Source organism: Patagioenas fasciata, chromosome 1 (assembly GCF_037038585.1).
Source record: "Patagioenas fasciata isolate bPatFas1 chromosome 1, bPatFas1.hap1, whole genome shotgun sequence".
Lineage (NCBI taxonomy): Eukaryota > Metazoa > Chordata > Aves > Columbiformes > Columbidae > Patagioenas > Patagioenas fasciata.
In genome coordinates, this window is record NC_092520.1 from 74218595 (window position 1) to 74230666 (window position 12072).

General features: G+C 42.3%; 1 protein-coding gene across 1 annotated transcript in view; it reads left to right on the plus strand.

Moving 5' to 3' along the window:
• Positions 1 to 12072, plus strand: part of ATP1B1 (ATPase Na+/K+ transporting subunit beta 1) — a 408664-nt gene that overhangs the window by 354222 nt on the left and 42370 nt on the right. The window lies entirely within an intron of this gene.

Consider the following 12072-nt stretch of genomic DNA (forward strand, 5'->3'; position numbering starts at 1 on the left):
GGCTCTGCTCAGGAGGCTGATGAGTGAAGATAAACCCTGCAGCAGAGCTCAGAGAGGGTAAAAGCCGAGGAGATTATTTGAGGCTGATTTTAACATCAAAAAGGAAAACTTCGTCTTGGGAAGCAAGAGGGAAACTTGTTCTTCATATTTGTCACTACTACTACTACTGTGGCTACTTATTTGTCACTTTGGCACTGCATCTGAAAAAATTCTTCCTCATGTCTCCCTCAAAAAAAAAAAAAAAAGCAGTCTCAAGTCTTCTCTGTAAGTGACATTTTTAATGATTTCTCCCCTCAGTAGCCACTTAGCTACTGACAGCATAGTTCTCATCTTGAACAACAAGGCTTTCCAAACCCTGAGGGGAGAAACTGAGTCTCGATGGGAAAGAAAAGCCTATTTTACACACTTTTCAACAGAAGTAGTATAAAAATTGAAGCTTGACCACATCTTTCACTGCAGAACTCTATGGATTTTTTCAGAGCACTGTTGTATAGGGTTTTTTTTCAAATAATACTGTACCTGTTTCAAACTGCCTCATTGATCTACTAATTTCATACGCAGGGTTTCTTTTCCTTTCTTAAGCCACTGCATTTCCCCAGCGCAGTTCTGGGGGCCAGCAGTAGAGAAAAGGCCTCAGCTGCTGAAGGCTACAAGTCCAAACGATTACTACTGAAGACAAAGACATAAGAGTAAAGACACGAACGAGATCAAAGGCGGCAGGAAATTGAACTGCTTGGAAGCTAGAACTGCACATCACGTTTGAACATCAGCAAGATGTACAGATGACTGTAGTCTGATGCTCTGGTAGTTTTGTTTGATTGGGCTGGTGTTCAAAAATGATCTGCATTTATGTTCACTTGAACAGAGGAGAGTGAATTAAGGTCCTGTGTAAATAAGAGGAAAAAAAGGCTGATAATTATCATATTAAAAAAATCAGGTAAGACAGAACTTCTGCTGGATTGTTTTGGTCCTATGATCATCTTACTGACTGCAGTTTTGGGTGGGAGGGTGTTCTGTATATTTTTCCCCACTTGATTTTGACAGTCCTCCACACTGTTCTGAGGTTTTTTATATGCTGTTCACAGTAACACTCTGGTTTGTTTTCTGAGTTTTTACCATTGATCTAGGAATTAGTAATCCTTGTGCATAGATATCATAGGTATATTTTAGACAAGGGCATGGAGAGGAAGAAGAGGTATTTATGTAAGTAGAGACTGAGATCCAAGGCTGGAGAGAGAAGTAGGAAACATGTAAGCATTATGAGGCCTCAAATGGAAAAGAAGCAGTGCTCAAAAGCAAAGGCAAAAGGAAACTAACATGGTGTAAATGTGCAGATGAGGTGTATTGGATAGGAAAACGCTGCATGAACGTGAAAAAATGAAGACATACAATGAGATAAAGGAAATTTTGGAAGAGAGCAACCTATCTTCTGAGTAAGAAAAGTCCTACTTTAAATTGCCACAATGAAAGGACTCTGCCATTCCTATAGGAATTTATTTGGAACCAGAAGTTAGGTGACTTTTGGTACACAAATATTATTTAAGATGTCATTAAGGCACTTTGGGAGCGACTTTCTGGTTGAAACCTGGGTTTCTAGGAACAAGTGAGGGGCTGATATGAGAAGGTGTGGTGGGCTGACCTTGGCTGGTTGCCAGGTGTCCACCAAGCTGCTCTATTGCTCCTCAACTGGATGGGAGGAAAAATATCCAGCAAAAGACCTGTGGGTCAAGATAAGGACAGGGAGGTCACTCAGCAATTACTGTCAAGGGCAAAACAAGGTGGTTTCTTGGGCAGTGGCGTGGTGTACAGAGTATGCTTCCAGCCAACCAGTAGTTGCTTCCAACACAGTATGTAGTGCTTGCTTATAGTAGTGTGTTTGTGGCAGTGACCCAATGCAGTCAGTTTGCCAGGCCTTGCCATACCAAAACCCCAGCAACCGCCCTCTATTCCAGGGAGACCTTACTCACGTGGCTCACTGGATTGTGGCATACGTTTCCCATTCCTGAGTGACCTCTGTGATGGCCTCCATGGTCAGGTCCACCCCTTGTTCATGAGCCCATCTGTTTGTTGTCTCTCTCCCTAGATGCCCCAATGTTCCATAGGCCCATCAAGCTACAGATAACTTATCCTTACACTCCCAGTCCAGGTCCATCTGAGCTATTTGATTTTGACACCCTTGTCTACCTGTTCATTGTTTCAGTGCTCTTCAGTGGCACAGCTTTTGGGCATGTGAGCATTGACACAATATACCTTTTGAGTGATGTTTTCTACCTGGGCAACTATTTATTGCCACAATACAGCGGGCCAGATGGGTTTACCTCTGCACTGCCAATGGGTCTTCCACTGCTGCTGTAGTCACCCCTCTAGGTATTAGCCAACATCCATGAATCACTATAGAGTACTGGCTGCTTTTCTTACTCAGCAGCCTCTAGGGTTAGTTGGGTAGCTTTCACTTCTGCAAACTGACTTGACTCACCTTCTCCTTCAGTGGCTTCAATGACTTCCCATGTGGGACTCCACACGGTAGCTTTCCACTTCTGATGGTTTTACTGCAACACAATAGGACCCATCAGTAAACAGAGCATAATGTCTTCCGTCTTCTGATAACTCCTTTTAAGGTTGTGCTTCTAGGGCAGCAGCCACCTCCTCAAAAAACACTCCAAAATCTCTGCCTTCTGGCCAGTCCACGATTTCTTCCAGGATTCCTGGGTGTTTGTGTTTCCCCAGTTGAGTCCCCACTTACTCCACGTAGTGCTGGTTGTGTCATGTGTAGAAAGGATGTTTCTTTTGGACATGGGCAATCATGGTGCCAAGAGGAGATATGCTTCTGTACAAACAACTTCTGAAGCAGCTTGAACCCCACCATATACTGCTAGTTTCTCTTTTTCAGTTGGGGCAAAGTGGGCTTCTGATCCTAGATACCCCTGGCTCCAAAACACTAGCATTCAACTGTGGTTTCCTCCTCCTGTTTTCTGCCAGAGGCTCCAGGTGAGACCATGCTTCCAATCTGCAGTCTAGAGTACATTTTGCACAGCTGGTCCCGTTTTAGCTGCTCAAAGGCTTGCTGTTGCTCAAACTCCCACTCAAAATAGTTCTTCTTTCAGGTTACTCTACAGAGATGGCTCACGATCTGATGATAACCTGGAATATACATTCTGCAGAATTCCACCAGACCTAAGAAAGCTCATGAGACTTTCTTGTTAGCTGGTGCAGACATAGCTGCTATCTTGTTGAACACATCCCTAGGGACACGACAACATCTTGAAATCTGAGGAGGACCAAGTCTGGGAAGTACTGCAACAGTTCCTTCTTCTTTCTTGTGAAAGTTCTGCAACAGAACTTGGGAAGTGAGATATGAGAAGTCTGTGGTGGGACACAACTGAAAACATAAATTTACCACAAGGAGTGACAAGTAGTTTATCTCTAATTCACTGGAGCCTGTTCTCTCAGTTGCACGTTGAGAGCCAGGATTCCATGACAGAGGAACTGACCCTAAGAAAGGCCAGAGTGGGGCAGAGGTTGACCTAGACACAGAAATAATGCATGTAGAGGGAGAAAATTTATCAGGATTTGCTGGCTGCATCAGTCAGAAAGGTAGTGTGCATTTGATGGAAAGGTGGAGAAGGAGAGGGATAAATTGGTTGTGACAGCTGAAGCTTGAGACACAGCTGAAGATGAAGACATTGCCAACAAGGTGCGATTAAAGACATACTTTCAGTAAGTGCACTTCACACAGCAGCAGAGAAAACTCAAGCATCGTTGGTTTGAGGTGCAGTGCAGAGCCATCACAGCCTTCCTGGAGACTGAATTTTCCTTGCCTTCTGTGTTCTGAGAGCACAGATCTGGGCTTTGCCTGTGGTTTCTAGTGTGGGTTATTGCAGACCCATTTTATGTTAAGTATCATAATGTCATCAGATATTATTTGACAAAGGCACAGTCTGTGATCTGCTCTGTTTGAAGTGGTTTTACTCAGCCTTAAAGTCCTTGCTGACAGCTGATTCCATGCTAATAGCTGAAAGTTCAACAAGAAGTGCAGGAGCTGTAGAGCTGGATTTTAATTACTGAGGTGCAGACAGAAATTGAATTATTTCCAGGAACTTCATTTCCAAGGATACCATGAATATCAGAGTGCTGAAACCTCAGCTTGTATAAACTTTAAAGCTGGCCTGCTTCTGTTGGCTTCTCATGTAGCTACCATGACTTTCTCCTTGCGAGAATTCTCGCTGCTCTCTCTTTCTGTCAGCTGAGGATCCTAAATCTTGGGACCATACAGATGGCTCAACAGGCTGTACATAAATGAGTAAACCCCTTTGCCTCTGGAGCTGTGAATGGTTCTGGAAAAGCATCATGATTCTCTGTGTACTGATATATCTGTTTGACTCCTTGAGTATGTGCTCACCCCAGCAATGACATACAATGGTTTTGTCTGATCATTCAGCAAGGAAGGTAAATTAGGGATGGATTACATTACACAATGGCCTCATCCAATGTACTGGGCATTAAAACCACTTTAATTCTTTCAGAGATAGCAGAGTATGTCACACTTGTCAGCGAATTTCCTGCCTTTTGATGACACGTCTTAGCGCGTAGAACTTGTTTCATTTATGATGAAGAAAAAATAATTTCACAAGTTTTATTTGCATACGCTGTAACAAAATACATTAATTTTGCATATGGGAGTATGTGAAAGAGAAAGCAAAAGTATTGGATTGTGTCACTTCTTGTGTGGGCAGATGCAAAGCTTCCTTGCTGATGCACTTTACTCTCAGGTACCTTGCTGATGCACTTTACTCTGGCTGTTCCTCCAACTATTTCAGTTCTTAACTCTAACAGAGTTCATCCAGTCTACCTGGAATATGATTGACAGGTCTGCTCAAAATTTGATTGTCTGAATGGCTGCAATATCCAGACTCTGTAACTTCTTCTCTTGCTTTCAGCATGCCATGAAGGGCTGGGTGCAGTGGTCATTTCCTAGCCCATTGGTCCCACCACATGGTAAGTCCCCTAGTAGAATGACATAATGCAGTAGGCTGGCTATGGAGATAAAACTTATAAACTTTGTGGCAGTAAAGTGACACAGTATGCTTATAAGTCCGCTTCCTGGTTGTTCTGTGGTTGGGTGTTGTTTATTCCTGGAAACACCCACACACCTGAAAGTCCTGATGAGAACAAGGTTTCTTTTGTACAACTCCTACTGGAGGCTAGGTAAGGCCAAGGTGAAGCCCATATTCCCAGAGTCCCTCTCCCTTCAGGGAAGTTTGCATTTAATACCAAGACTGAAACTGGAGGACCTGACTTCAAATTCGGAGCTGTTGTGCACCCTTTTTATACACATGCTTAGGTTACTAAAATATTACTCATGTTCCAAAGTATATCTGGGGTGCTGGGTGCAGGGGCTAAATATATTAAACACCTTCCTGCAGCTTAGTTGGAAATTCTACTTCCCATCGCTCCCTGGATTCCTGTCTCACCAGCTTCTGCAGGCCGTGCCTAGGCTGTGTCGCTGCTGACAGTGCAGAGCTTCCTGAGCTGGCTTTGAGCTAGCTTCAGAAATAGAAGTGGTACTGTCAAGTCAGCACAGCACCGCACCAAGCCAGGGCACAGCAACTTCTTCATGCACCTACCTGCTGCTCAGAGGGGTTGAGTGATTCCACCCAGTGCAATGCAATGACATATCAGCTTACTTGGCGCTAATTCTGGAGCCACTGATATATGCAGAAGGCACACAGCTTCTGATGGTATGAAACGTTGTGGTTCTCTTGAAATCAGTGCTAAAATCACTAAATGGCATGATGTTCACCTGCCCCAAACCCCTGCACAGGCCACAGTGCCTAGGAGCTCCACCTTGTGATTACCTTGTGGTTACATTCTAGCTTGCCTTCCAACAAGGCTTCCCTTGAACCCTGCTCCAGATTGAGCAAAGATGACTGGGCTCACTTGGAGAAGTGCACTGAGGGCAGATGACTGAAAAGTAGGGAGGAAGTGACTCAGAGGACCGGATGATGTGAGGCATATGTTTGGTAGAGGAAAGGGGCAGGAACCTCCAGATGAGTCCTAAATCCCCTCTGTGCTGGAGATTCAAAGCACTGGATTCAGCCCCTCTTTTCTTTGATCAGGAGGTTGCACAGAAATAAGTTGTTGTTAAGGCTTGAACAACAGGAAGAAGATGCTTCACTTCTCTGATTCCTTAAAAAGCTGAAATCCTTGGCTTGAGGAAAGAATAGGATATTTTCACTTGACAGACTAACCTGAGGCTATTTTTTTTCCAAAGGACATGCCTCCCAGCAATTGCCCAGTTGAGAATGGGCAAGCTAAGGAGATGAAGGAAGAAGTTCTGCATTTGAACATCGCTTGTAGCACTTCTAATGATGTGGCCTGGAAATCCACTAGCTCAGCTAGGTTGGGACTAATCTCTGCACATGTCATCCTGTTTCTATTATCCCCAGCATGGCTGCACAGAATACTGAGGCTGTATGCGATATGCCCCATATTATTTGAAGCAGCTGGATCAAGGAAACATGAGAAAACTGTGGGAAATTCTTCCCTGACATAAATCAATGGAAGTTACTGGAAAGAAGCTGGTGTATGGAGACATTTGCAGGGTGTAGAGGCATTTATGTCATTTTCTGCAACAGATCCTACACATGTAATCAGAAGCGGGAGATTCTTTTGCCTGATTTGGTATTTAGACAGTTATTTCTGTCTTGTTTTGCTTAGAAAACAGCAGTAAGACAGAGAGAAGATGATTCTAATAGAATGGACATTTCTAGTGAAGAAATTTAAGTCCAGCATCAGATCATTTACAGAAAGGTGCAAGACTCTAATCTTCAGGAGATAGGTATTGGTTTAGATGACAGTACACAAAGCTTAATATCTGTTTCTGTACTGTCCCTGCATTGTTCTAATTTCTAATGTTTCCACAGTTCATGTTTTATGGAGTCTTGCTTGTTTTCTTATTACAGCAATACCTCCGGATAAGGACGTATGCAGCCCATTTACCCAGTGAATGAAAAGTTACCTCCTTTTCTTGCCTTGAAGTTGGGATGAGGTGAGGTGAGGAATCCTACTCTTCTTGCATTGTGGTGATCAAGGGAAACAGAAGCTAATTTCTAGTCCTAATAACACCCCAGGACAGACTTAATGTTTTTAATTGCCCTGGTCTGAGAACCAAGGATGTTCTGAGCGCTTTGCCCCCAGGTGTGAGGAGGGGATAGACAGGACAGACTTTTACTGACATCCAGACTGATCAGTAAGAGTATTCCATCCCATTAGTGTCATGCTTTATGTTTAAGGAGAGTCAGGATCTTCCAGTTTCTTCTTCACTTTCTTCACTCTCTTTGTTGAAGCCAGGGGAGCTCTGTTCAGGAGTTTCTTCAGTTCGGCTTTTGGCTATCCTGCCATTTTGCAGAGGCCTCTGGGCCTTTCAGCCTTTTTTCCTCTTTCCTCTCTCTGGGATCAGCTGTTGGTACCAGGTGCTCCTTCGGTGTGGACAGAGTTCATAAGCAATTGCATTGAGTATCTTTTATATTCTATTTATATTTTATATATGTATTTACTAGTAGTGTATCAGTATTTTGTTATTTTATTAAACTGTGTTTATCTCAATCCAAATTTCTCCCTTCTGATTCTCTCCCCTATTTGGGGGGTGGGGTGGGAGTGAGTGAGTGGCTATTGTGGTTATATTGCTAGCTCGGGTTAAACCACGAGAAGGACTTTTTCCTGGAGGACTTATCTCCACAGCTAAAACAAGTAGTGTAGAAGTTGCTGTGACTCCTTCCTTCTCTCTGACTCCCTCTCCTTGGCAAAACTCCATTCCTGCTCCCCTCTATCCCTGTGACCCACTGACATGACAGCTCTGTTCTCCTACATTGCTTGGAAAGTACCACCAGCTGGGATATAGGACTCTCTACCTTCTTCTGCAGTGGTGGAGCAGAGAAGACACAAGAGAGAGAGAGATATGGCATCCCATTTCAGAAGATAGGATGTTGAGATGAAAGTCAAGAGGGGCTGAGTAGAGCACACAGTGAGGCACGGTGTGCAGAGCAGGACACTGAGACAGTATTGTATGTACAACATGATACTGCATTAATGTTAGCAGCTAATGGCTGCAAGCAGGACATGGTTGTATTGCACACCTGTTTCCCAGGAGTATGGAGTGCAGCTTTGTGGAATCTGGTTAAGCAGTAGGAATAGAAAAGGGAAAGAAAGCTTTTCTTTTAAGGTTCACCACTATCAAATTGGCCAAGAGCAATCAGTGATATATCTCGTTCTGAAAAGGACAAACTTTTCAAGCTAAATGGGGGCAAACTCATTATTTTCAATGCCATTTTGCCTCAAGGTTTGAAGCACCTTCTGTGAAATAAACTGACAGGTTATCTTGATTTGCGTGCATTCATTTCCTCAACCATATCAAGAAATCCCTTTTGGAAAGCTCTATCCTTTGGTTAGATAGCTATAATAGCATATAAACAAACAAGCAAATGGAAATATGGGAGATTAAAAACGTGATCTGATCACCACATGCAAATATGTGTACGGGAAAAAATGCAGGTGGTAAAGAACTTTTTCACTCAGTGGAAAAGGTATAACACCCACCAAGCTACAGACAGTCAAATTCAAACTACAAATCAGGCACATATTTTCAACAGTGAGCATGACTAAGCGCTGGAACAAACTACTGTAGGAAGTGATGATTCCCATGCCTTGTTTCCTTCAGGTAAAGACTAGCTGCCTTCTTAGAAAAAGCACTCTACTTGAGCCTGGGTTATCTCACCACAGAGAAGAAGTACTGTATCACTATCGAGGTGAAGAACAGGATACACATGAAATTTGAAACACCCTTTCTTCATACCTACTCTCTTCTCTCAGGATCGATCTTAAGCACCTTAATGAATTGAACCTAATCTGTAGGTGATTAAAGGAACTTATTGCCTGTCAGGTTTAGGCTTTTACCCTGCACTACTCTTGATTTTTCCAGTGAAAGACAGATAGCTATATTGGGGAAAGGAGACAAAACCAACAAAAAATTACAAAACCCCAAATTTCCTCAAGGCCACAAAACATCTGAATGAGGACATAATCTCTGGACCTTGTACCATGCTTTGCCTTACCTCATTTCTGTGTGTCTCTTTTCAAAGGGGGCTGAAAGAATCTTCAGCAACCTCTAAAATCTGAAATGGAGGACAGGATTTGTTGTCTCCATTATTGTGGCATGTATCTTGTTATCCAAATAAAATGTTTTACCATGAAAGAGGGCTTTCCTAGCAAAGGATATATGTTGTGACTCAGATCACACTGAAATTATTTTCTCTGTATTGGGCTGGCAGACAGAAATTTGAGAAGTTTGGAAATAATCCATATTATTCAGATAACATCTGTGCTGCATTTACCTCTAATACAATCAACTCCTGTGCCACTAACTTTCAGGAAAAAAAAGACACAATTTATATTAAATAGAGGAGAATCATGATCCAGATGAAAAATATTTAGCATTTGAGGAGTTTCCCACAATGGGATTTTTCCTTAGACTTATTGTACTGGCTGTATGCGGCAAGGTTTGGTAGAGGGGTAGACACCTCTGAGCCCATCAGCAAAACTGGTGGTGCCTCTGTGAAAACACATTTAAGAAAAGGCTGTAAACACCACAGAGGGAACAAAAAGAGTGAAAAACAGCAGAGGAAACGCCAAAGCCAGAAGAGGAGGGAAGGGTGTTGCATGGCTCCAGATCAGATATTTCACTGCAGCCCATGGAGGACCCATGTGGAGCAGAGAAAAGGTGTGAGGAGGAAGAAGAGGCAGAGAGGAACTGCTTTGTACTGTAACCCCACATCCCACCTGCCCCTCCCCTGTGCTTCTAGGGAGCGTAGAGGAGCTGGGAATGCAGTTGAACATAGAAAAGGAGAGAGGAAATTGTTTTAATATTTGTCTTCTTGTTTCCCAATACCCAAATCACTAACAAAATGCTTATTTTAATTTGCAATAAATTAATTTTTCCCCAAGTCAAGTCTGTTTTGCCCATGAGGGTAATTAATAAGCAGTGTCCTTGTTTTTCTCTTGACACATGAGTTTTCTCATTCCTATTCTTCCTATTTTCTATCTCTCTGCTTCTGAAGGGGTGGGTAGGAAGTGAGCAGCTGAGTGAGCATTCGGTTGTTAGCCAAGTCCACTCCAGTTGTGTTAGGTATAAAATATAATTGTTTTAATTGAGATGTGCAGAATTCAAAAGAATCTCTAGGATAACTCCAGAAAAGTCAGTTTATTCATTAAGCCTTGATTTTTCCTTAGAGTCTCAGTGTTTTGGAATTTCCTGATTTCATGGTGCTGTTCTTGCCACATTCTGGGGAAGGTGGGAGACCTGACCTGGTGGGGCAGGATAGGCCACAGGTAAATATCTCTCCTTCAGTTTTGCTGCTGGCTCATTCTGTCACCTTCACTTTTTATAAATGAACTGTAAAAACTGCTTCTGTCACAGTGAAGCTCAACTCCCAAAGCTACATATACGCATACAGCGCGTATGTTATGATACGGATGCATGTATTAGAACTCTTGTAAGCAGACTTGTTAACCTAAACAGTTCATTGTTTCTGATACTAATACATGACTAGGAATCAGCCTGCCTTGCTACACCAGAACAATTTGGCAATACTGAGAACACTTCAGGTGGAGAAAATAACATGATGATAAAATTCTGGTGTTTACAATAAATCAGGCTTTTCGTGGTCAGAGTATCCTAACTAGATATTGGTGAATACAAGTGATGACATTTGAAATTCGCATCTCTCCAGTGCTTGGCAAGCTTTTCTGAACAGTGATAACAAAGAGGCAGTGAGTCAGAAGCTCAGAAATTGTTATTTGGGGACTGGCAATGACATGTTGCCTCACACTGCTCTGTGCTTTCTTTAGAAACTGCTGCAGCTGCTCTTCGAGCTGAAAATGCTGAAAGTAGAATGAAACAGCACTAAAATCCAGGAAACACTGCAACTTCAATTTTGATGAGACAAAAGGGTGGTATTAAGCAGAGTGTTTCCAGTTTCCCAGTTTGGGGTGGCTTGCTGAACCCTGTGCCCTTTGATTGTGATGGCAAATTACAACTTGAGCTCTGTAAAGAGCAACTGTTTGCCCTGATAAGCTATAAATATCACCAGCCACTTACTAATGAGTTTAGCGCTGTTGTCAGTGAGTGTGCAGTGGGAGTACAACAGCTTTTTTTTCTCCCCAAATCACTTGATCAATATATTGTTGTGACCCAAATAACTGCCTAAACTAAGTACAACCTTAGATTAAGTCTTCTGTGATTAAATATTCTGCTTACTTTCAAGGTAGGTTTGAATACATCTATTGTTTCTGTCATTATCTAGACCAGCTGAAGTTTTCCAACTTTTCTCTGTCAAGACTTGGTTCAGTCAGACGATCTAGAAGATAGCACAACTATATATGAAATGGTATACACAATTAATGCCTTGAAATCACAGAGGCTTTTTGACACATATTAATGTTTGATTTTTGTGAGAATCAATGATCTAAATCTAAGTCCATAAGGATCAGAACAAACAGAAAAGGCAATGGAGAATACTTTGCATTATGGAGTTCAGCCCGGGCTCTGCACCGTACAGATACTTCAAATCTTTTTACAGGTACTGTCTTGGTGAGTAAAAATAATGATCTGAGAACTCAGATCATGTGACTATCTTAAAAATAACTGTCCTTCAGACAGCTGAAGTAACTAAGATTTCTTACATTGCTATCCACATCCAGCATGAGCTTACTCAATAGGGTTGGCCATCCCAACCATCTGTGAGAATAATTCTTCTGCAAACTTACCAGACACCTTTCTCTGCTGATAAACATCTTATGACGCCCCGTTTCACCAGAAATACTGAAAGATCAGAAACTATTTTAGAAGGAGCATCTCATGTATGTTGCATGGTTCTCCTATTGTATTTATTTACATTCCACACTATTTTTCAGCTATTCTAGCAGTAGGATCTAAGAGATGGGTGTTACATTTCTCCTAGAGGAGATAACTGTCTCTTTTTCTCCATTCTGTTCCACGGGTTTGGCTGAAATGTGTTT